This window comes from Canis lupus, chromosome 3 (assembly GCF_048164855.1).
Source record: "Canis lupus baileyi chromosome 3, mCanLup2.hap1, whole genome shotgun sequence".
Classification (NCBI taxonomy): domain Eukaryota; kingdom Metazoa; phylum Chordata; class Mammalia; order Carnivora; family Canidae; genus Canis; species Canis lupus.
The window spans coordinates 30,233,607-30,258,825 of NC_132840.1; the positions used below are offsets into that span (position 1 = coordinate 30,233,607).

The following is a 25,219-nucleotide window of genomic DNA, read 5'->3' on the forward strand; positions in this document are numbered from 1 at the left end:
GTCAGCACGAAGGTCTAGCAGGGGAGGCGCGCCTTGCGATGTCCCAGGTGCGCACGAGTCTTGTGTACATGTGAGGCAGTGCACTGTGGAGGAGCAGCAATGTGCAGTCCAGAGAATCCTGCCCCAGGCAGGCCCCCTGCGTGGCTCTGTGTGGATTAGGCAGCAACTCCTGCTCCCCCTCGGGAGTCCTGCTGGGTATAACCTCAGTCCCCCAGAGCATCCATGCTCAGCTCCAGGTCCACATCCTGCAGACCCCCTGTGTCTCAGCTTCCTGGAAGCATGTTGGATTCACAGAAGACTGAGCAAAGCTTGGGGGGCCAGAGGCTGTGTGCAATACCACAGCTGCACGGGGAGGGTGTGTTGGCTTCTGGTAATTGCCGGAACGAAGCACCACAGGCCTGGCGGCTTCACCAACAGAAGGCTGTTGTCTCTTGGTGTCGGAGGCTGGACGTCTGAACTCAAGCCGCTGGCAGATTGGCTCCTATCTCCTGCCTCTCTCCAGTGGTTTGCTGGCATCTTCAATGCCCCTGGGCTTCTAGATTCTTTCCCCTGATCCCTAACTCCGTTTTCACATGCTGTTCTCTTTGTGTGCACATCTATATCCAAATTTCCCCATTACATATATTGTTTTATTAAAGAAAAAATTATTCTGACACTTGTTACATCAATAAGGAAGAATTTATTGAAGACTATTGCAGCAGGGTACTTAACCAAGTACAGCAAAGACAGCTGGGGATCTGTAGCCACGAAGCGGAGTGACGGTGTCAGTGGATGGAAGGCCACCAGGAGGGGTCATGAAGGCATCGGGGATTCTTTTTTCAAAAAACAAGATTTTATTCATTTATTCATGAGAGACAGAGAAAGAGGCAGAGACACAGGCAGAGGGAGAAGTAGGCTCCCTGCAGGAGCCTGATATGGGACTCAATCTTGGACCCCGGAATCACACCCCGAGTCAAAGGCAGAGTTCAATCACTGAGCCACCCAGGTGTCCCAGCACTGGGGATTCTTGAGAAATTGATTTAGCAGGATTCTTGCTGGATTGGGTGGGCCAAGGACAGAATGGGGGCCGAGTCGAGGCCTAGTTCAGGGGGTTCAGAGGGACCTAGCTGAAATGCAGTCGAGGAAAGAATCTCTCCCGGAGGACACTAGGCACACCGGATTAGGGCTCATCTCAGTTAACTCATGTTAAATGGGTGACACCTGCAAAGACTCTAATTCCAAATTAGGTCACATTAACAGGTACCTGGAGATAAGCCCTAGCGTCTTTAGGGGACACACAGTTAACCCATAACAGAAGGCATTCTGCATTCCTTACATTTTTAAGAAAATGTTTTATTTATTTGAGAGAGAGGATAAGAGCATGAGTGGGGGAGAGGGAGAAGCAGGCTCCCTGCTCAGCAGGAGCCTGATGCAGGACTCATCCCAGGGCCCTGAGATCATGACCTGAGCTGAAGGCAGTTGCTCAAGTGATAGAACCACCCAGGTGCCCCCTCACTCCTTACCTTTAAAACAATCCATCTAGGGAGGTTATCAGCAGGTCAGGCTCCCTAGAAACAAAGCCTGAGACAAGCATTGGCCTTGGGCAGGAGTGTGGTCAGGAGAAACCTGAAAGGGAGTGAAGGAGGTGACTCAGGTTGGGTGGATGGGAGCAGGAAGATAGAATGCGGCCCTGGCCTGGTTCAAGGTCCACCTTTGTCCATGCACCCAACAGTGTTGGAGACAGTGTAACCTCTCTGTCATGTGGCTTCCCCTACAGCGGAGGGCAGTTCTCCTGCGGAGGGGGCGGTTGAGAGACCCCCAGAGCCATAATGCAGCCTGGGGGCTAGTCCCTGGCCTGGTAAGGGGGATCCAGCAGGAACTGCAGAGTAGGGGTGCAGCAGGAGAAGTGATGTTCTGGGACTCCTGCCTGCACCAGCTTCGTTACCAGCTGGGAGCTGCAGGAGATCCTTTGCAACCTGCCTGAGAACTAACACTCTCTAATGAAATCAGGCAACGGGGACAAAAACCCTAATTTTATGTCTTGTCTACCCTCCAGCTGCAGCAGCGATGTCCTGAAGAGGTTTCTATGGATCAAGTGCAGTCTCCCTGACAGTGGAAAGAGCAGCAAAAGACAGCCTTGGGTCAGGGCTCTGCTCTCTCAAAATGTTTGCTCGGAATGTCCCCGAGGGACATTGTCACCATCAACTTAAGGTCGGCCACCAGACTTGTTCCAAATTACTTTAAACTGAAAGAAATAAATACTCTTTATTCCCTTGCTGATATTAGATAGAAAGAACTTTGTTTCAAAAGGATTTTTTTCAAACCCTCCGGGAGTTGTATTGGAAATGGCATAAAAAGACCCTCTCTGTTGGATACTTTAAAAAAAAAGTCTGTGGCTTGGGTGCAAGTAGGAGGGTGGGGACGGAGGATCACTAAGAGATGAAAAGATGTTATTAATTTCTTGAAAATCTTTTTTAAAAAGTTTTCCCAGAGCATAAGGCAGAATGACCCCAAATCTTTGGAGGATGAAATTTTTGGCCAACTTAAAAAAATCCTTCACGTATTTGCACGGCTTAGTTTCCATGGGAACCTAAGAAGAACTCTATAATGCCTTGAGAACTTCTATTTTTATATTAACCCTTTATATCACACACAAAGGAAACGTAGATGGGAGGGTGAAGTAGGGAGGGGGCAGTTTAAGGATCCTTGTGTTTCATTTCAAAACCACAGAAGAGCCTGTGTGCTTGGAAAAGAAGCACGCTGACATTTATCTGAAGGCAGAAAGCAAACTGTGTATGTCCGCCCTCTAGAAGCAGAGACTGGGAAAAGGTAATTAATGTGAATATCACTCAATCTGCCTGTTCACATTTGTACTGTGACTGTGGACGCCTGTCGTCGGAGTGGCGTTCCAGGGTGGCACCTGCAAGCCCCCAGCCTGGGGTGTCTGACCCTGGAAGCAGCGTGAGATGTGAGCAAGTGTGCTGTTATTGTGGGTGTGCACTCTGGGGCATCACTGACCTGACGTCCCAGGGCCTGACGTTCAGCATCCTGAGTACACCTGGAGGAGCCTGGAAGCCATCCAACTGTGGACAAAGAATCACCTTTGAGGAAGTGACGTTAGCCTCAGTCTACATGGGGTCCTTGCCTGTTGTACAGATTCCTAGTGTGTTTACATTTGGGCTCCTTTCCTGCGCAAGAAGGAACAGTGGTATGTGATGTCATGTAGCTTCATTTACGTTCCTAAACCGTCCCAATGTTGGGGGAGAAACCACCACCACAACAACAAAAATAGCAACACGGGTGAGTAAATATGAGTGGGTTTTTTCAGGTCACATTTCCCCCCAAAATAAACCTATTTTAAAAATAATATGTGAATCAAACAGCAACAGGAAGCTGATGAAGCTAAATGTGAGCACCTGTTTTTCCTACACAAGAAACTAAAATAAACTCACTGTAATGAAAATCAAGTGCAAAGAAATGATTGCCTAATTAATTGAATGCTTAACTGATTAGCTGTGCTCCGTAAATGTCTCTGATGTCTTTTCCACTGATTGACAGTGTAAAAGAAAGACAGCAGGAGGCATCCCCCTTGACCTGGCCTGCCCAGGAGCCACCTGAAGTGGAATGCAGAGGTTCGTTGGTCGAGTGCTTTGCTCTGAAGGAGCAGCTCCCTAGCTCAGCTGCTCAGCACCTTGTGACATGGTGGCCCACACCCCCGGCTCTGGGCTAGCCTTCCTTTGCTCCTTGGAGGAGGATGCACCTGGGTGGGGGCCACCAGGGCAGTTTCAGGGTGAGTTTCTGACAGATTGCTAGATTGCTGGGACCACAGGAGGCACATAGTACGTACCTGCCATGCTGGGCCCTCGTTGCAGCTGTCATTCCAAACATGCTTCGTTGGCATTCTCTCCCCGACTGACTAAGCTCCATGAAGGCAGGGACCAAGCATGTCTGGCTCTCCCCACCATCATTCTACAGTTGGCACCTATTCAGAGACTGGCACATAATAGGAACAGAATAAATATGTGTTGATTAAGGTTAATGTTTAAGGAGAAGGGAGTAATAATTAATATGCGGTTAGTCTTCTATCACTACTGAGATAGATTGCCACAAAACAGTGGTGCGAAACAACACAGATTTATCCTTGACAGTGCTGGAAGTCAGAAGTCTTGCTGGACTAAAGTCAAGGTGCGGGCAGGGTTGCACTCCTTTCTGGAAGCTCTAGAGGAGAATCCGAGTCCCTGTCTTCTCCACCTTCCACAGGTCGCTCACACTTCCTGGCTCACGCCATCTCCCTCTATCTCCAAGGCCAGCAATAGTGAAGCCAGGCTGTCCCACACTATCCAACATCCTCTGATTCCCTTGTCCACTTCCAGGGACGCTTGTAATGATATCAGGCCCCCTTGGGCCATCCAGGATGACCTCTCAATCTCAAGGCCCGCTCATCTGCAACCTTCACATATTCACAGATACCAAGATTAAAACATAGGCACCTTTGGGAGGGTCCCTATTCACAAATGTGGTAGGTAGACTAAAAAGTCTAGAACTTTTTAGAAGAAAAAAGGAGACCTTATTGAGGTAGTGCTTTGTTCATTTTTCTTGTTGTCCACAGGGTCAAGCAGAGGGGATATATAGTAGGTGTTTGATTAATAAATGTTGTGGGATAGATTCATAACCTACACCCATCTCTTGAGAAATGACCACCTGTTCCACACTGCTATAGCAGAGTCACCAGAATAGAAAGGAAGCATGAACTGGAGCTGCACCTCTATAATTAAATTTTAGACTCCTTGGTGATAGCAACCAAACAGTAATCATATCTAGATAACATGCAGAGAGCACTTTCAAATCTGCAAAGTGGTTTTGTGAAACCTTATCCCACTGGGCCTTCATCCCCACCCTGCTGGTGTTTATTACTGGTTCTATCTTTGACAAAAAGAAATGCAAGCTCAAAGAAATGGATTAACTGAGTCAAGATCTAATGGCCAATAAATACTGGGGCCTTGTCTTCTTGATCCGCATCGCAAGCACATCCTGTTCCACAACACTGTCTCACTCTGAATGAAGAGGGGATAAAATAGCCGATCTTTGGCCATGTGATATAGACTAAAAAGGCTGACGGTGAGACCGGTTGCATACAGGAATCAGAAAAAGGTCCAGGCAGGCCAGCTATAGGAGTGAGCAATACAAGCAAAGGGGTGTCTGTGCTCTAGAACTCAAAGGCACCCTACACTCTGACCCCAACCTGCCATTTCTGGGTGACTTCCCAGCACTCCATTCAGATACTTCCACCCCAAGTGCTGTCCACTCTCCTGTCTATCCTGAATTCCCAACTTCATACGGCAACAGTCATCCTCTCCAAACCCCCAGTCATGCGGTAGAGCCACATCAGTGTTTGTGGAACCAATCTGAACATAATTTCCCTGGTTTACTCTGCTCACCGCTGACTATGTCCAAGAGGAGAAGGAAGGAGGGAAGAAGAGCAGGGAAGAAAAGAAATTGAGGACAGAACAGATTCTTAATGGTCCATGGGCTCGGCTGTTGGCTTTTCCTGACTGATTAGAATGACTAGTCAACTTCTAAAGAAAAGCCTTTGAGAATCTTCACTTCCCTGTTTTCTTTGTGGCCCCAAATCTTCTTTTTTTCAGGTTTTCTGAAAGCATATTCATAAGGAGCAGCAGGGTATAAAACCCAAGAAATGAAAGTCAAACTGAGTTGCCCTCGCCTAACCTTAGTAATGTCTGAGATGGGGATTTCCAATTACGCACGCTTCCCATCCCTTCCAGCGACACAACCATGCTGTCATTAACTTAGGACAGAAGAATACAAATTCTAACACTCTGGCAGGTATGGATCTTGCACAGGACTCAACCCAGACATTAGGCGTTCAGATGCATTGATTGTGAGTAGTAATGAAGAAAGTGAAGACATATCTCTGCCCTTAAGAAATAATTTAGTTGGGGGAAAAGGGTCCTAGCGACCCATGAAATGAGTAGAGACAATTAACAATGTATCCACCAGTGTGTAATTGTAACACACAGTGCACACAGCAGCATGGCGGGAATAAAGAAAAACAAGAGAATTAGCAGAACTCCCAAGTTATCTGAGGCCAGTCAGTAAAGGTTTCCACTGATCGATTGATTGATGATTGATTGATCAAACATGAGCCCAAAGATGACCTAGTAAATAAGATGGAAAAGATTTCTGCATGCATAGAGCACAAGGAATCACAGAAGTGTCACAAGCATCATGAATGAGAAGAAAGTGGGCACCAGGAGGAGACAAAACAACAGGTGACCTGCCCTGGGACCCCACACATAGCCTGTCACATCATTGCCCTCATGTATTTCTTTCCCAGGGGTTATCTCCATGGTCTCCTTTCTTAAGGTATTTCTCGAATGTCACCACACCCCCACTAGAACACATCTTCACTGAGGCAGGTGCTGCTTTCCCTATGTCCTCTACTGAGACCCTACTTCCAACAAAGTTCCAACACATTGTCCACATTCACAGTTATCCACTGAATAAACAAGTGTGAATTATGAGACGTATCCTAAATGAGAGGTCTTTTCAATCCAGTAGAGACCGTACATAAACAGGAATGAGAAATTTTAAAAGCATTAAGGTATCAATGATCATTGGCTGCTGTGGCTGTTTGGTCCAGCTTTGGCTGATGGCAGCATCCGTGTTTCCTTGTCAATCAGCACTGTCACCTCTGTGTGGTCTCACATCATTCCATTTCTCATGCCGTTTTTTATGGGGGCAGGGTTTATACTACGTTAAAAATGAGATTAACCAACGGAATTTGTAGAAGGAGAAAAGTTTACCACTCACTGCTTCAACACAAATTGTTTTGTATGTTATGGTCCTCGCAATCCCCCTTAGCGCACAGAATAGATGTTCCGTTGTGGCTGAGCAGCTTCTGAGGATGCATGATGGTGGGGCTGCTGTACACTTCTCCCATTTCCTTTTTAAATCATGGGAAGAGTGCACTGAAACAAAACATCCTTTATTGCCTTGTGCCAAGAGCACTGCAGGGAGTATTTACCAAGGGGCTTTAACACAAATATTTTCAGAGATTTCCATGTGGTTGAGATCCCAGACTATTTGCACTTGAGTAGATGGGGCAATTGATCTATAAACTACTGGATTTAATAATTACTTGCAATATCCTGGGTTTTTGAGATTTCATCTCTCTTTCCCTGCAAGATATGGTACCTTCAACAATCAAATCCCTTCTTGGCAACATGTTGGCTGTTAGTTGTGAAAAGTTGGTACGATTCCAAATGCACGGTCACTGACCTTACGAGCTCCAGGACCTCATGAAGGAGATGCACACAGACTCAGCAGAGTCAGAGCCAGAAATACCAAATAGGATGCATTCTGTTGTGGGTCAGCCTAGGAAATGCATACGCTCACTCCTCTCTATTGCCTTGTCATGCACATGCACACATGTCTGTATGTGAACACACATGGACATGTGCCCAAAGAGATGAACTTGGACAAATCCAGGTCTTGATAAGACTACCACCACTAACATAAGCTCCAAATTTTTCAATTGTTTGTCATGTCAGGCAGCAGCTACTAAGTGGAACTGGAGATGAGAATACGTTAATTGTCTTTTCCCAAATAAGTAAGCCTATGTCTGACATAACTTCATTTAACATCCCATTAGGAAAGATGGCACCACCAGCCCATCCAGGGACAGCCTCATTATCTCCCTCTACAGCATGTGCCACACACACTGGCTGTGCTAAGGACCCAGTTTGCATTAGGCTGCTCTGCTGGCTCCGTGCCCTCCTTCTCCTGCAGCATCCTCTCCAAACCCCCCAGATTTGGAGACTGTGCCCCTGGAGGCTTTTGGTGAAGAAATGGACTGCACCCTGGTTCCTTCCAGAACTAGAAGGCTCCCTTTCTGTATCCTCAAAGGAGGAGACTCATAGCCTCTAAAACACCTGAAATTGGAGAAACAGACTGCATCATTCATTCACTGGATGAGCTCCTCCACTGAACCAGGTCTGTGGGGGATGTAGGGCTGGACTTCCAAGCAATTTTGCATCTCAGTTCAAACTTCAATGGTCTCCTTGCTCCAGCACAGCAAAGGCTAATTAAGTATATGTTTTAAGTATTTATCAATGCTCAAATAGAAAATAAAGCTCTCTGTGGACCTGAAACAGAAATGTTGGATGGAAGGAACCAAAGCCGGGGGCATGCCTGGCTCTGGAACCAAGAGTCCATCAGAAGTGGGAGTTTGATTCCTGAGGCCCCACATGGTGGGTTTACAAATGAAAAGCCAGGTTTACAAATGAAACCAAGAGCAAATTCATGGAGGCTAGAGAGAGTGGGGGAGCAGAGCAGCCACTTGGCTGATGTGTCATTGACCTATGACCTTCTCTGTGCCCCCAGCATTACCACAGGCTGGGACCTGGGAGCCTCCAATGCAGCTGGTCCAGACAAGGACTCTCAGGAGTAGAGGAAAAACAACTGCAAAACCACTACACAGTATCAGGCGGAAGGTGGAAGTGAGACCCCCATCCTCTCAGTACAAGGTTCTGGAGAGCATTTGATGTCACACTAACTGTGACAGCCAAAATACTACAGAGTCAGTGAAGACATTCACCACTGATGGAAGGCAAACATTAGAAAAACCTCAAAACACGACCCTAGAATACCTTTAAGAGCCCCAAAGAGAGAAAGAAAGCAACAATATACAAAAGGGCTACAAGATATTTGGAATCAGATAAATAGGAATTAATAACAGACCTTTTTTTAAAAAAACTCTAATCAAAGGTGCTAGAAGTGAAAAATATAGTCATTGGTATTCTTTAAATCACATTTGGTTACAAACCTGGCAGAGAAAGAGTATGCATGGTGAAGCTCATTCTGAATGAGGTGAAGCTCATTCTGAAAGGGAGATTAAGGCAGGTGGAAGACATGCTAAGGATTATAGAAGAGACACTGAGATTGCAACATGCATGAAGGAGAGAACATGGTGGCAAAGAAACAATATTTGAAGAACGCATAGCTAGAAATGTTCACTATGTGATGAAAAGGTATGAGCTTTCAGTGAATGAGCCACACTGAGAGCTAAGCAGAGTAAATATAAGTAACTCATAATGACACTGTCATGGAACATAAAGGGGAAGGAAAGTATTGAAAGCTACCAAAAAAACACACGTGATCACAAAAGAATGGTAACTAGACAGACAGCAAATGTCTCCTCAACAACAACAGATACCAGAAGATACTGAATAAACAGCCTCCAACGGCTAAGGGTACATCTTATTCTGTGTGCTCTCCAAGGCCGCTGTTCCAGAGTAAGGGCAAAGCCAAGATACTATCAAAATGTGAAGTGAGAAGCAAGCTTTACCACCAGATCATCCAGAGAAAACCACTAAGGAGATACTTCAGCAAGAAGAAAAGTGGAACAAAGGAGGATGGCCTGCTGAAGAAAGCGCTGAACAAAGAAACTGATTTAAAAATATATATATATATATATATATATATATATATATATATATATATATATATTTCAGTGAGGGGTGCCTGGGTGGCTCAGTGGTTGAGCATCTGCCTTCAGCTCAGGGTGTGATCTTGAGGTCCTGGGATTGAGTCTTGCATCGGGCTCCCCTCAGGGAACCTACTTCTCCCTCTGTCTATGTCTCTGCCTCTCTCTGTGTGTCTCTCATGAGTAAATAAAATCTTTAAAAAACTTTTAGGTGACTCTATTTAACCTCTAATGAGAGTTTTTAAATTTGAGAATATTGCATTAAGCTTCCAGACAATAATGTATGGTGGGGGCCACCAGAGAAAGAGAAAAACACAAAAAAATTGGCTTTGTTGGAAGATAAGCAGTTATCAACCTAAAGGTATTAGCTAAGATATATGTAAAAAGAGATAATACCTTCCAAACTAGAGGAGGGGAAGAATATAAGAAAAGCCTCATTGACACAACAAAACTTGGGTAAAGAGAGAAAATAGAAAGAAATTGATCAATACTCACAATAAATGTGACAATCAAAACTACCCACAAAAATGTCAAAGACATCTCACTGGATAATAAAAAAACCCCAGTTACATGGTATTTAAAAGAAGCAGACCAAAAGCTAAATAACAGAGGAATGGTTAAAATGAACAAATGGAAAAATACGTACTAAGATATACAAAAAACATTACCCATAGTTTAAAGAACAAATCACAGTAGAAATAACAAAATATTTAGATCTCATCGACAGAAATGCCACTTGATATCAGAACACATGAGACAGAGCAGTACTTAAAAGTAAATATATAGTTTTTACTAATATTAAAAAATTTATAAAATAAATGAGCTGATCATTCAAGAACCCAATAAAATAAAAGGAGTGTCAACAAAGGAGAAGAAAGATGTAACAGAGAGCATTGAATAGACAGGAAATGACAAAACGCAGAAGACAGACAAAATATAGATGATCTATAAAGCCAAAATCAGGTCTTTGAAAGAAACTATTTAATAGTCAGCCAAGCAGAAGGTCAAAGTGAAAACAGGAGGCACAAATAAATAGAACTTAAAACTTACAGTTTGGGGTGCCTGGGGGCCTCCATCAGTTGAGCATCAACTCTTGGTTTCCACTCAGGTCATGATCTCAGGGTCACGAGATCGAGCCCTATGTCGGGGTCCACACTCAGCAAGGAGTCTGCTAGAGATTCTCTCTTTCTGCCCTTCCCCCTGTTCGCCTCTCTCTCAAATAAATAAATTGATTAATTGAAAAAAAGAGTTTAAAAACAATTAGTAACTATGGATAAACAGCATTAAAATCATAATACTACTGTGAGCGACCTTTTGCCAATATACCTGAACATTTAGGAGAGGTGGGTGGTTCACTATATAAAAATTGAAAAAAAATTACTCATGCGTAGGATCTGGTAGCTTTTATTTTATTTATTTTATTTATTTATTCATGAGAGACACACACAGAGAGAGAGGGGCAGAGACACAGGCAGAGGGAGAAGCAGGCTCCATTCAGGGAGCACGATGTGGGACTCGATCCTGGGTCTCCAGGATCATGCCCTGGGCTGAAAGCAGACACATAACCGCTGAGCCACCCAGGCTGCCCTGATCTGGTAGCTTTTAAAGGAGAGTTTTACAAAAACTTCCAGGGCGAGCAAATGTGTTTATTACACAAATTGTTCCAGCAAATACATGAAGCAAATAAAATACAAGACTCAATTTTGGACATGAATGTAAGTCTATGGAAATGCTGGGCAAGGGCATTATGATAGAAGAGAATTACAGGCCAGCCTCACAGAGAACATAGCTGCGAAAGTCTTACATAAAATATTTCAAAATTAAATCTCACAAGGTAGTAACAAATGGTACCTTGCAGTCAAGTGGGCTGATTACTCAGGGAAATAAGAGGCAGCTCAGGTAAGAGCCCAGGGCTGTTACTGGGGGATGAGGGGGAAGGGGAGGGTCTGACTCAGCAGGGAAACAGGTGGCCTGGGTCAGGTGGTGCCTCTCACCTCCACCCCACCCTGCAGAATTCAGCATCCAGGGCAAGTATAAAAACAAGGCAAAAGAAAACAACAACAAACTAGAAACCTCCTAGCAAATCCAGAATAGAAGAAACATTCTCTACTTGATTTAAAAAATAAATAAATAATAAATAAATAAATAAATAAATAAATAAATAAATATAAATAAAAATAAAAAAGGAGAAAGAGGGAGGATGGGGAAGAGGAGGAGAAGGAAGAGGAGAGGGAGGAGAGAGTGAGAGGGAGGAAAAGAGAAGAAGGAGAGAAAGGGGAAGAGGGGGAGGAGGAGGAGGAGGAGGGAAGAGGGAAAGAAAATTCTAACCTTGAGTTTCCTGGTGGAACCTCTGTACACCCTAATGCTATCTCCCCCCTAGCTGTTCCTGGTGCCTTCCTGGGGCTGCTGGCCAATGCAATGTATTTGAAAAACAGAACAGAGGTAGGATCAGAAAGGAAGTGGCAAAACTGCCATTGTTTGCAGATGAATAGACTGTCTATGGAGAAATTCCAAGAGATCTCCTGCCAACCTATTAGGTAGAACTAATAAAGGGATTTAGGATGTTTTCTGGATTCAAAATCAATATGCAAAAACCCAAAGTAGTTCTGTGTTAGAAAAAGCCCATCAAAAAATGTAGTAGAAAAAAAAATGACCAAAACCACAGATACTTCAAGTTACCTAGGAATGCATAAAATATAAGAAAAGATGAACTGGGAAAGATGTTGATGGGATGTTCCTGAAGGGTCTGAGAGAAGACCTGAGTAGATGAAGCAGGTCACTATGGCCATAGGTAGAAAGAGCAGATCATAAAGAAGTCAGCACTTCCTCCAATTTATAATTTTAATGAATCCCAGTAAAATTCACAAGCCAAAGTTTTGTCATGTGTGATACATAGATTCTTACTAACATTTGTGTGGAAGAACAAAACTCAAAGAATAACCATGACAATCTTGCAGGAAAATAAATGAAACAGTGCCTGCCTGGCCCTACCAGGTATCAATACTTACCCATGGTAATTGAGAGGCTCTCATGTTTGGACAAACAATAAGATCTAGAGAATAGAATAAAAAGCCCAGGGGCACCTGGGTGGCTCAGTGGTTGAGCGTCTACCTTCTGCTCAGGTTGTGATCCCAGGGTCCTGGGATTGAGTCCCACATTGGGCTCCCCTCTGAGAGCCTGCCTTTCCCTCTGCCTATGTCTCTGCCTCTTTCTGTGTCTCTCATGAATAAATAAATAAAATCTCTTAAAAAAAAAGGAATAAAAAGCTCAGCAGTATGTATATGCATATGCAATTCTGGCATAAGTTACAAAAGGTGGCTGCTCTACCATCCGTTACTCCATCTCAGAAGACCCAGGTTTTGTCTGGGAACATGACTACTTGGAATTTCCAACTCCTGAAGTCTGGCCGATGGATGAAACCAAAACTCCAGATAGTGGCTTAGAGTACAGGACTCATGCCCTCTACCCTCTTTCCCCACTTTTCTTCCATCATGCTGCTTGGAACCTAAAGGGATGGTGGAGGTTTCATCTAAGACCATGAGGGCAAGGATCATGCCTAGAGATGGAGGAGCTGGGTTCTTGGAATCAGACCTCTAGACCAGCCTGGGAAAGGCTGGCTCAGAACTTATACACCTCCATTTGTTTCAGTCACTTTACTTGGGGTGTTGCATTTCTTACAGAAGATCTTCACCTTAGCTGAGAGAGGAGGCATTAAAACCCAGTGGGGACACTCAATCAATTGTGCAGGGACAACTGTCTACCCGTAAGAAAGGAAAACACAATTAGGTGCTCCCATCATGGACAGAAATGAACTCCAAATGGAACTGAAAACTAATATGGAAAATAAAATTTGAAGGCAAGTTGAAGAAATTAGACTCCCTTTAGCACAGCAGTGCAGGAGAGTGTGCCTTAAACAGCACCGGAGCAGAAGTCACTCAAGGAAAAGTTAATACATGGAATCTATCAAATTATAACTTCTGTGCAACAGGTGACCACAGACAAAAGACATCAGAATAAAGGAATGCCTTTTAGGAGGCGACACTAGTGATTGTAAGTCGAACTGGTGGTTTTCATCATACGTGAGAAGCTCCTGCAAATCATGAGAAAGTCACCAAGTAGCAAATGATCCAAGGCCTTCCACAGACAAGCCCCACTGGGGGTGCCCAGGGAGCTGATGAACATGTGCCCAAAATCTCAGCTTCACTAGGTATCAGGAGACAGGAGTTAAAACAGTAACGAGGTACCCACCAGATCCCACCCAGGTAAAGCAGAAAGCCTGCTGTGCTGGAGAACAGGAAGGCCGGACCTTAGGTCAGGGTGGGCAGGGAAGTCCTTGGTTGGGACCTGAGAGGTGGAGAGAGCTGGCCGTGTAAGAGTCAGGGATGATCATCAGGCAGGGGGACAGCTGGTGCACAGCCCTCGGTCAGGAGACTCTGGGGTCTCGGAAAGCTCTGTGCGTGAGCCTCCTTGTGAGCAGAGGGTAGAGCAGCGGGAACTGGGACCCCAGGCCTCTGCCCCGTGCAGGAGCTCCAGCGTGGCCTCTCTGACTCTGCAGCCCCGAGACACACCTGGATCCTGTAGACATTCATAGCACGGATGCAAGGGTGCAGTGTGCTGAGCCACTGCCAGCTCCCCAGAGGGCATCTGAACCCCTGCTGGCCCTTCCCACTATTCTCTGTCCTTCCCTCACATGGGGGTGGGCTCCAGGCCTCTTGCTATTCCAGGACGATGGCCAACGCTTCCCCCACCCCTGCTGTTCGGTTCATGCCATCTATCCACCAGCAATTCCCTTCCCACTTGACCTCCTCCTGTTGAAATCCTACCCATTCTCTCAGCTCCTGCTTGGACCCTGTGTGAGTCAGGAAGGCTCCACGAAGCTTATTTCCAGCTCCAGGTGATCTCTTTAGGCCCTGCCCACATGCTGGAGCACAGCTTGCTTCATGTCGTATGTGCAGCACAGAGGCAGCCTCTTGGTAATGGGAGCCTGAGGACCAAAGTCAGACAGTCCAGGGTTCAAGTCCTGACAGTGGGCCTGGCATTCAGCTTCTCCCATCTTCCCGTCCCTCACCTGTCAACGGGAGGAAGTAACACCACCCCCCTCACAGAGTGGAGGCTAACACCCCAAACCAAATGCCATATACCTGTGAGGGGGCAGGGCACTCAGTAATCCCTCAAAAAATGGTTGACTTCTGCCCCTTTGTGGACCGGCAGCGTCCTTTCATTCTGCCTGCTGCTATAAACGGACACAGCCTGTTTTCATCTCCTCGCACACCCACCAGTGATACAATAGTACCTGGTAATTTAAATCAAATACGAAACATTACCAAGATATGCACACATTTGTTGAATGAATGAATGAATGAATGAATGAATAGAAACGAATGAATGAAGAAAGGGAAAGTAGCAGAGCCTGTATCACAAACTAGCAGTCTGAGAGAACCAGCTGGTCTGACATCCCGCCAGCACCGGGACCCGCACTCCCACCTCCAGCTGCGCCCCTGCTCCCGGTGGGCCCACCCCACGCACCCTGGAGCCCCACGCCCCACAGCCACGCCGGTAAGTGACGATAGCACTTGCCCCTGTCAGCTGTTGTCACGTTCAACCCCTTTCTGTGCTCATGCTCCTCACATTTGCCTTGACATTCCGGGCTGGAATCCTCTAGGTGGCCTGACACATGTCTAAAATTCCAGCTTTTGCAGCTAAGGCAGAAATATTGGAGATCACCACATTTCTAACACACCAGTAACATCTTGCTCAGTTATTCCTGGCTCCTCTCTAGGCATTTCAACAAGAGTGCCCGGGTATGGGGGGCCCTGGCAAAGTGGGTGTCTAGTGGTGGAAATGCCAGAATGTCTTTTTGTTTCAGCCCTGGTTGGAATTTTATGTTATTTTTTTTAAGACTTTATTTATTCATGAGAGACACAGAGAGAGGCAGAGCCATAGGCAGAGGGAGAGGCAGGCTCATCCCAGAACCCCTGGATCACGACCTGAGCCGAAGGCAGATGCTCAACTGCTGAGCCACCCAGGCGCCCCTGGTTGGAATTTTAAAATGGCCCAGGTCCCCTTCTTGACCTAAGAGGTTATATGAATGTGCCTGGATGGAAAGATCATCTGGATGTGAGGCTCGCTCCACAGTTGACCACATACCTACACGGGCAGGGAGGCAGAGGTGCAGGTATTACAGAACCATAGCCCTGATTCCCTTATGAGTAGCCTCTGGTGTTTCTCTTTGGGGCTTGGTTTAGGATCTGCGTTTCCTCCCAACGATGCCCAGTGGGTTCCCTCCTGCGGCCCTGCTCCTTGTGTGCCCTGCTGGGCAGAAGTAAGAGCTCATTCGGCAGCTCCTTGGGAAGTTGAACTTGTCAGCCCAGACCACAGCCCTGATGAATGAGACACAGCCAGCCGTAAATGCCAGTGCGGGCATGAGTGATGGGCTTGGGACAAGGTCACCTCGATGGCACAAATGTGATGGTCACCACTCTCAGGGATGATGGACGCTGCTTGCAGCACATGGGAAATGAGATCTGGGGAGGGGACTGTGCACCAGAGGCAGCAATAGCATCTGTGCTTTGGGGGATCATTTGGGGCTGACATTGTGTCACAGCTGCTGCTGCCTGCTTTCCCACCAAGAGATTGAAGGTGACTCCTGCAGTATCAACACACAAAATCATTCTAGAAAAGCATTTTGGGAAGTCAGATGCAAAATATTGCTCACATTCCAAATGAACTTTGGTGACCTCACTCAGTATGTCCCAATCCCTATACACCCCCTGTTCTCTGGAGGACCACACTACCCTGCTGCTCCACCGCCCAGCCCTTCTCTGGATGCACAGACAGCCTTCAGACCCTCCAAACCAGCCTCTCATCTGAAGCCTCCTCCGTGGCTCACCCTGTGAATACCCAGCTCCACAGACATTTCTTGCCTCTCCCTCTGGGACCCACCCATGCCTGCTTTGTGGATCCCAGGTGCAAACCGGTTATGGTCTGCGAGGTGTGGGAGAGACCTGGGCTCACGCTGCCACTTGATTCCCCTCTATGCCCAGGGGATAAGAATAATAGCACACAGGGCAGGTGCAGGGGGGCGTTGAGAAGGTGCTGGATATCCTGGCAAGTAGAAAGGAATTAAATTGATAGAGGTAAAAAAAAAAATTGATATAGGTAGTTCTCACTGGGCAGAATTTGCTGCTTTCTCCTATTGCTCGCCTCCCCTCTGGTGAAGGAGAAAAGACCATGCGCTTCTGTGCTGGAGGACAATGACGAGCAGAGACAGCAGGCCAGCATCTTACAGAACAGAGAATTTCGCACATTACAAAGTTCTACTTCTGTGTGAGGTGCAGGCTTTGGAATTCCTGAGGTTTACATCTCTGGCTGTACATTGGAGGCACCTGCTTTCAAAGCACAGATGCTGGGATTCCCTCCCCACACCAATGGAATCAGAATCTCTGGGCCTGGGGTCTAGATATTGGATCTTATTAACATTCCGTGATTGATTCTGAGGGTGGCCACTCCCTACAATCATGGGATTCACAAAGCAGGGGTGAGTGATTCTCTAGGCTTCCGAAAGCTGCAGAAACATCATCCCAACTAAACTGACATCCAGACCAGTGACATTGCCACTTGCTACAGCACAAAACAGTCACTGATCCACATCCCATCATGCTAAAGGAAGCCTTCTGGCTCACTCTAAAAGCATTCAGAGACGCCAGTGTCTGGGGTGAGCCCGAACCAGCCCACCCTCTCCACATTTCCAAAAGACCCCACCCCTTCTTCATTTGAATTGTCTTTGTTAACGAGGGTTATTTGTTTAAAGGCAAAGAATCTCATCTGATCATCACATGTGGCAATATCTTAGACCTTTATGGCTCTTTGGGGATATAATTTGTGTGTCATTTCGCTTTTTATTGCTTTTTATTGGCTGTGGGACTCTTGAAAAGAAAATAAGGACTATTTATCATGCATAGGGGAAATCTGCCACAGAACATAGTGGATAGCTGTCACCCAAGGGAAAGGCAGCAGGGGGGACACTGCTGGAAATTCGGGGGACATGGTGGAAATAAGTCACTGGGAGAAAATAGGGAAGGGCAAGCATATGAGGATATCTGGGCATTGCCCAATCCAGGGTGGCAGAGCCCAGCACACATCAACCTAACATGTCTCTCCAGTTAGCAAACACCCATGGAGGACTCTTAGATGTTCACAAAGGCCTCCCTGATCAGTCCTCCCCGACTGTGTTCAAAGGAGAGCTCCAGACCAACTGAAGACTCCCATTCTCTACCCACTGGATGCACTCAGGAAACTGGGGGTCTTTGAAACTGACCAGACAGCAGCTCTGCTCATGAGGGTGGTGAGGACACAGATAGGCTAGAGCAGAGACGTCTGGTTGACCCAGGCTTTTGTCGTATGAGGCGGTGTGTGTAGTCTTGTTCTCTAAGTTAGACCACCCACAAGGAGCCCAGAGTCTGGAGGGCAGGTATAAGCAGGTTTCCAGGCCAGACCACAATACACACTGTGGAAAGATTATGAAGAAGGGAATTTAACTTTTTTTTCTAATTGTAGTAAAATGCATGTAACCTATAATATGTCATCTTAATCATTTTTAAGTAAATGGTTCATGTAAATCCATTCACACTGTTGTGCACCCACCCATCAACACCATCCATCTCCAGAACTTTTCCATCCTCCCAAATTGAACTTCTGTCCCTATTAAACTCCAATCCCCACCTGTATTGGCCCTCCATGCCCACCATCTACTTTCATCTCTATGATTTTGACTACTCTAGATAGAAGAACGGAAATGTTTTTAATAAACATGTTATTTTAGAACAGCTTTAGATTTACAGAAAAAATGTAAAAATGATTCAGAGAGTTCCCATATACCCCACAGCTGGTTTCTCCAGTTATTGTTAGTATCGTACTTTAGTGTGCAAGTAATGAACCCACATTGATACATTTTTGTCAACTAAAGTATATACTTTAGTTGAATTTCCTTGCCAAACATCCATTCTCTGTCTCAGGATCCCATCCAGGACCCCACATGACTTTTAGGCATCACATCTCCTTAGGCTTCTCTTGGCTGTGACGGTTGCTCAGACTTCACTTGTTTTTGACGATCTTGACAGTTTTTAGGAGTCCTGCATGGTATTTTGTGGAGCATTCCTCTACCGGGATTTGTCTGATGTTTTTCTCATGATTAGTTTGGGGTTATGGTTTTGGAAGGAAGACCCCAGAGGCAAAGTGCCTTTCTCATCACATCAACCTACAAGCAACATGATTTATACCTGATGATGTCAACCTCAAAACCTGGCTTAGGCATGTTCATCAGCCTTCTCTACTGTAAAGTTCCTCTTTTGTCCCTGTCTCCACACTGTCTTCTTTGGAAGAAAGTCACTATGTGCAGTCACACTTCAAGAGTGGGAAGTTGGGATCCCTGGGTGGCGCAGCGGTTTGGCGCCTGCCTTTGGCCCAGGGCGCGATCCTGGAGATCCGGGATCAAATCCCACATCAGGCTCCCGGTGCATGGAGCCTGCTTCTCTCTCTGCCTCTCTCTCTCTCTCTCTCTCTCTCTGTGACTATCATAAATGAATAAAAAATTAAAAAAAAAGAGTGGGAAGTTATGCTCCCCCTTTTTGAGGAGGGATTTTTAATTCTCCTTTTTCTCATTATTAGAGTCTTGCATTGCAGGAGATTTTCATTTCCCATTAACACTATGCAAACACTAAACTCTGGACAAAATTTCAAAGTGAAAGAAAGGTCAATCTAAGACCCAGAATCTTAGACAGTATACAACACCCCCAAGAACCAGAACCATCGGATGGGTCCCTGGTGCTGGGACCAGAGCTGATCTCCATCACTGGGTACAATGTCCCTGTAAGGTGGTCATTCCTGATGCCATGCTCCAGCCATGCATGGATGCTTCAAGGACAGGATGCCCACCATGGGGTGGGAAAGAAGATTCCACCCTACCACACTGTTGGCATCCTACTTTATATTTACCTCTTGCACTAAAATCTTGGCTCCCTAGCCAAGCTATATAATCCTCAACAGAAAGGAAAGGAAGAGAGAGCTTATCCTGCCACTGCCAACTGTACCGTTTGCAACCTTACATCTCTGAGATGCCCCAATAGAGTATCAGCAATAGGTGACAAAGTCCATACACGCTTGGCCAATGGTCAGTCACTTGAACTATGGAAGATCTAGCTTATTATACCAGAAAATTCAGTGATTACATTTTGATTTTAGGTCACAACAACTTCTACCATCTTCTAGTCCACCTTCTCCTCAAGCAGGGCTCCCTTCTCCCAAAGAGGAGCCCAATGGGCTCCTACAGCAAGAAGCAAGAGGACCTAAGGATCCTTGCCAGGATGAGGCGACAAATAAGCACAAGAGAAAAAAGCTCACTACCAGTGTTGGGCAGGAGTCTGTTGTGAAGAGTCTATAAGGGATTGAGCTTCAATGAAGATTCAGAGGGTAAGGGGAATGAAGAAGAAAGAAGGGATAAACATGGTGACCTGTGTCCGATGAGTATCTTATCCAGGCCCAGCTGGGCTGAACATTTTCATAAGTCAGTTGCTCAACCCTTCCCACAACTGTGAAGGGGCTACCAGACGCAGGTTCTTCCAAGGCCCTCCGGCTAATGTTTTTCAAACCTCTTCTCCTATGTAAGGCCCATCTCACCATATCCACCAGGATCCCACTCTTCTTCATATAGAGAAGACAGAACAAGTTGTCACTTGTACAGAGGAACCTGAATAAGCCCAGGGCACAGCAGAAGGGGCTGCCTGGTGCTAGCATCACAGAGATGTGCTCTGAGGGTGGCTACCAGATGACATCTGCTCTTTCCCTAGATAGACTTGTCCATGACGAAGGTGGAAGTATTCTGACTGTAGTGCAAGGCTCTAGCCCCCCCGGTGCTGTCAATTCTAGGTCCAGCTAGGTCATGGGGAACCCACGGTCTAGGATATTAGAATTCAGAATGAATGTGGTGATGGGAAGGCTGGTGGGGCTCAGCAGGAGGAATGGCCCCAAAGAAGGTCACAGCCTGATGTCCTTTTGCATTAGGCTCAAGAGCAGAGACATTGAACTCCCTGGATCAGAGGAAGGGTTATGTTGGGGAAAAGAGTGCCCTGAAATGTCTGATGGCATATGGGGGTTGAAAGCTCTGTCTACCCCGATATAGATGCACTGTCTGGCATGTATCATCAATGGCTGACCCACCAGGAGTGCCTGTGCGCCATCCTCTATGCTTTCCATCTCATGGTGGCTGGTTAGCAAGCTGCTAGAACAGAACATGGGCAGGAAGTGTTTCCCTTAAATGTTTTTTTCCTTCAAAGATATTTGTAGTTCCTAAGCAAACTCACAAGAGAAGCCCCTCCTTCCTCCATGAAGCCCCCCAAAAAGGTAGAATAAAAAAGTTAGCATCGCTCTCAAAAGATTTTACCCTATTTGATTAAGTGTCACTGTTATCAGGGGAAACTTGAAGCTTCCTAGAATGTCTGACTTTTGTCATGTATATGACAAATGTACATGAGCTAGTTCTACAATTCCATCAACAGGTTGTAAGGGCCCGGATATGCTAGCCCTCCACCCGAGGGCTGGCTGGCACACAGGGCACAAACATGGTTACACCATCCTTGACACTCTCCAGACTCCTTAGCTGGACCCGCCTGCTCCCAGACCCTAAGTGGAAAGTGGTAAAAGTCAATGTGCAAATAAATGCAAGCCAAAGAGATACACTGGAATTTTTGACTTGCCAAAGATCTCTGAATTGAATCCCAGAGTTCTCTAGTGGACTGTTCTCCAGGGCAGTAGCCATCAGGCACCTGCCGCTGATCAAATAGTATAAATTAATTAACACTAAATAGGATTAGAAAGTGAAATTCTCAGCTGCAGTGGCCACCTTCCCAATGCTTGTAGCCACGTGTGGCTGGTGGCTACCATGTTGGGCAGCAGAGCAAGTTCCATCCCACAGTGCTGTCCTGGAACACCAAGGGTGTGCTCAGAGGGTGCTATGGACTTAGCAGTGGAATCTCATAAATCTGCCCAGGGGCAGCACTCCAGAGGCAGGCTGGGGCTTTCGCCAACTCCTCAAAGGCATTCACGACCCAAAGAAGACCAAGGAACCCATAGATCAGGCTTTCATAGAGTGTGATTGCAGGTAGGCAGGAAGGGGCTTCTTCCCTCAGCTGCAGACACCTACCTGTTCATCCCCAGTTGCTAAGCCAAATTCTGGCCTTTAGTGCTGTGTTCTCTTGCCCAGAAGAGCAAATCAGGCTTTGAAAGTCTTGCCTCCTGGTGAAGATATCAGATGCTGACAAAGGCCCCAAGGGCCCCGAGTGGCTGCTTCAGGAGTCCTGCACGAATGATGCTCTTTCCTGCCACACCTGGAGCAGAGGGCACAGAGTATCTTTAGGTCCCAGAGGCCCTCCTGGAGAAAGGCGGCCCAGGAACAGGAGCACCGGCCCTCCTTCTGCAGGACGAGTGCTTGCCTGTTCTCCCCTCTACTAGGAGAGAGCTCTGGAAGCCGAGGAAAGAGGAGACGGCTTATGAAGCTTTGGAGGGCCCTCTGCACACGATCCTGCCCAGAGCACATACTGCAACCAAGCTGAACTTAAGGTCATGTGTGAGGAGTTGACATTTGATGTCCTTAACTAAGGAGGCGTGAGGACGAGAAAAGGCACATTTGGCTAACATTTCCACGCCGGAGCCCTCAGGATGACTGTCCGTGGGAACGGTCCTCCTTTCTCAGTCCCAGAGGCTGGTGGGGCGGGGGACGGTCCCCAGCGTTCCTGCACACTGAGGGCGTGGAGGGTGACTGCCAACTACAGAAATGGAAACACACCGGGTCCTCGTTCCAGTCCGGGCAGCACAACGCCTGCATCATTGATTTATTTAGTCATCTTTTCAATGGTTGCCAATAACAACCTGCTTCTGTAAAAATAAGACTTAAAAAAGGCACATAAGACATTCCAAAATGCTTGCCCAGAACAGTCTGAGCTGCTCAGTAATCCCCCCTCCACCCCGAGAATGCATTCGTTGAGCACCCACCTCCGCCAAGGCAGACGTTGGAGGGCTTCAGTGCTTCGGGGCCGCTGCTCCAGCCCTGGGCTCAGGAGGGCACCCAGCCAGAGGACCGTGCTCCCCTTTCCCAGAACTGAGTGTCACCTATAATTGCCGAAGAATTCATAGGTCAGGTCTGGTCCTGACTAATAACTCCACCTGTAATTGAGAGGCTCATCCCATCTTAACTGAGATGTTCGCATTATCAAGTAGTTTGTTTAAATTGTGAATGACAAATAACAGATCACATGGACTCATTTGCTCTTCCCTGGGGCTTATCTGCTGGCTATTTTGGGGTCCCACGGTCTCAGAAGTTATTAATTTAATGCTGCTTACTCCTCAGCGTGTAAGCTGAAAGCCTGGAGTTGTACAACATTTTACATACTTAATAAATGTTGTGATTGATTTCATGTTTTTCAATCAATGTCACAGAACTGGGACTTGCAGCACTGGGGAACATTTGGCACAGGAAGAGTCCTGTGGAAAGTTTGTGTTTGGACAAGGGGACAGGAGGGGAGACAAGGCTTTTCTGGACACCCCCCCCCCTTGGGGGTAGGGGGGGAACCACAGACCCCAAAATCAAAGCTGTCCACAACTCTCTTTCGGCGGGAGCTTTCAGTACCTGTCATTCATGTCCTCTGCTTTTAAAAGGAAGAAAAGGGAACATTTAGAAACAGAGCAAAATTCTGACCCACACCAAAAATATCTGTATCAGATCCGTATTCATGACTCAGTTGGTGTGAAAAGAAGGCATCTTTGTTATCACAACTCAGTCATATGAGCACAGTCACCAAAATAGGATGTTTGGCAACCAGTCAAGTGTAATCAGTCTCTGCACAGAAATCGAATCAAGAACTGGGGAGCCCAAGCTGCTGAGCTGGCCGAGACACTCCGCCAGCTTCCTCCTGCTCCAGCCCAGCTCCAGGTTTTCAGAGGATAGAACCTGAGATTTTGTTGGAAGTGGACCAACAGATCCAGCAGTTTTCCCATAACTGCTTCTGAGTCCCCTGGGGCAGGCACTGGAGAGACCACGTCCCATGGAGACATGGGGGTTTGGGTGATTGCTGGGCTACAGCAAAACTGCTTCTCGTCTTGTGCTTCTTACCTTGTGAACTTCGTCCAACTTCTATTTACATCTTAAAGTGTCCATCCCATCCAAATTTCAGCACGTACAGATTTCCTGTGTTAACTAGCCAAGAAAGTTGAAGACTCCAAAGAGTATTGAGGGGGTCCTAGCATGGGGGAAGGAACCGATGAACCACAAAATTGATAAGAACTATTTCCCCAACTTCTAACTCCTTCCTGGTCCCCTGGCCCCCTCCTGCCACATTAGGCCCTGCACTTACCAGCTCTGGCTCCTTGCTGAGAAAGGAAATGAAGACTCAGACCTCCTGCTTGTCTTCTCTGACCATGCTTCTTATGGTCCCTGAACACAGGGGGTGAGCTGTGGGGTGAGCTGTGGCCACATAGGCTCCAGGGAGCATGGTCCACATTCACCCAGTACACTCACCACAAATGGTAGCTTTCCAGAGTGCCAGGAACAGTGAGCTTAAAAATCAGAGCTCCAACTTTGCTTGGGTTTGGGTTGTTTTGTTGTTGTTGTTTTTAGAAGATTTTATTTATTTATTTGAGAGAGAGAGAGAGAAATAGAGCAGGGGGAGAGGGAGGAGAGGGAGAAGTAGGTTCCCCACTGAGCAGGAAGCCCCACTTGGGCTCCATCCCAGGACCCTGGGATCATGACCTGAGCTGAAGGCAGATGCTTCACCATCTGAGCCACCCAGGCCCCTCTGGGTTGTTTTTAAAAGTAAAAAATCCGGGTGTGGTTTTTGTGCTCAGCCTTCATGGACAGTTTCTATCTAAACTATAGTTTATTGGGCAGCTGTGGTGGCTCAGCGGTTTAGCGCCGCCTTCAGTCCTGGGCGTGATCCTGGAGACCCGGGATAGAGTCCCACGTCAGGCTCCCTGCATGGGGCCTGTTTCTCTCTCTGCCCATGTCTCTCTCTCTCTCTCTAATAAATAAATAAACTCGAAAAATAAATAAATAAAATCTTTAAAAATAAATAAATAAATAAACAAACAAACTATAGCTTATTTAAGGAAATTAAGAAGGTTGACAGTTTGAGAGGAACAGAAAAGAGAGGACAGAGTGGTGAGACCGGGAGACGGGAGGTAACAGAGGGTTCCTGGGGTCTAGGAGTTAACGTGTGTTTATATATCTCCTTTTTAAAAAAGATTTCATTTTTTTACATTTATTTAACAGAGAGAGAGAGAGAGAGAGCACAAGTAGCCAGAGCGATGTGGGTCTCCATCCCAGGACTCTGGGATCATGACCTGAGCCGAAGGCCAGGTCCAGGTGCCACCAGGTGCCCCAGGGTTTGTGTATCTCCTTACAATCCCCCTTGCAAGCCTCCCCTATGCCTCCCCACCACTCCCTCTGCTCCGCGGTGCATCCATCCAGGGCCCACCTGCCTGCACACAGATGACCCCAGTCCTCTTGCTCCAGCATCTACCACCCCCTGAGCCCCATGTCCCATCCCCAAGCTCTGGGCTGGGCTCTGGGCTGGGGCCTCCTCGGGATAGTCAGGCAGCTCTCTGCATGTAGGTGCATCTGCCTTGCCACACACCTGGCCGCCTCCCACCTGCCGAATCAGGAGCCCACCCACACGAGGGGGCGGCTCC

The 25,219-nt window shown here is 46.7% G+C and overlaps 1 long non-coding RNA gene across 4 annotated transcripts in view; it reads right to left on the bottom strand.

Moving 5' to 3' along the window:
• Window positions 1-684: 684 nt before the first annotated feature.
• The window catches only part of LOC140630197 (uncharacterized), a 46,200-nt gene continuing 21,665 nt past the window's right edge, over window positions 685-25,219 (bottom strand). Inside the window, exons 2-12 of one of the 4 annotated variants that reach the window (XR_012028003.1) lie at window positions 23,887-23,966; window positions 23,646-23,772; window positions 22,529-22,645; window positions 21,681-22,302; window positions 14,626-14,777; window positions 14,308-14,468; window positions 10,535-10,698; window positions 3,827-3,972; window positions 2,998-3,062; window positions 1,503-1,605; window positions 685-812 (exon numbers count right to left, since the gene is read on the bottom strand). This is a non-coding gene — a long non-coding RNA (uncharacterized lncRNA). Of the gene's footprint in view, window positions 813-1,502; window positions 1,606-2,997; window positions 3,168-3,826; window positions 3,973-10,534; window positions 10,699-14,307; window positions 14,469-14,625; window positions 14,778-16,653; window positions 16,783-21,680; window positions 22,646-23,645; window positions 23,773-23,886; window positions 23,967-25,219 lie in introns of those variants that run through there. The other 3 variants (XR_012028002.1, XR_012028005.1, XR_012028004.1) reach the window with 3 other exon arrangements.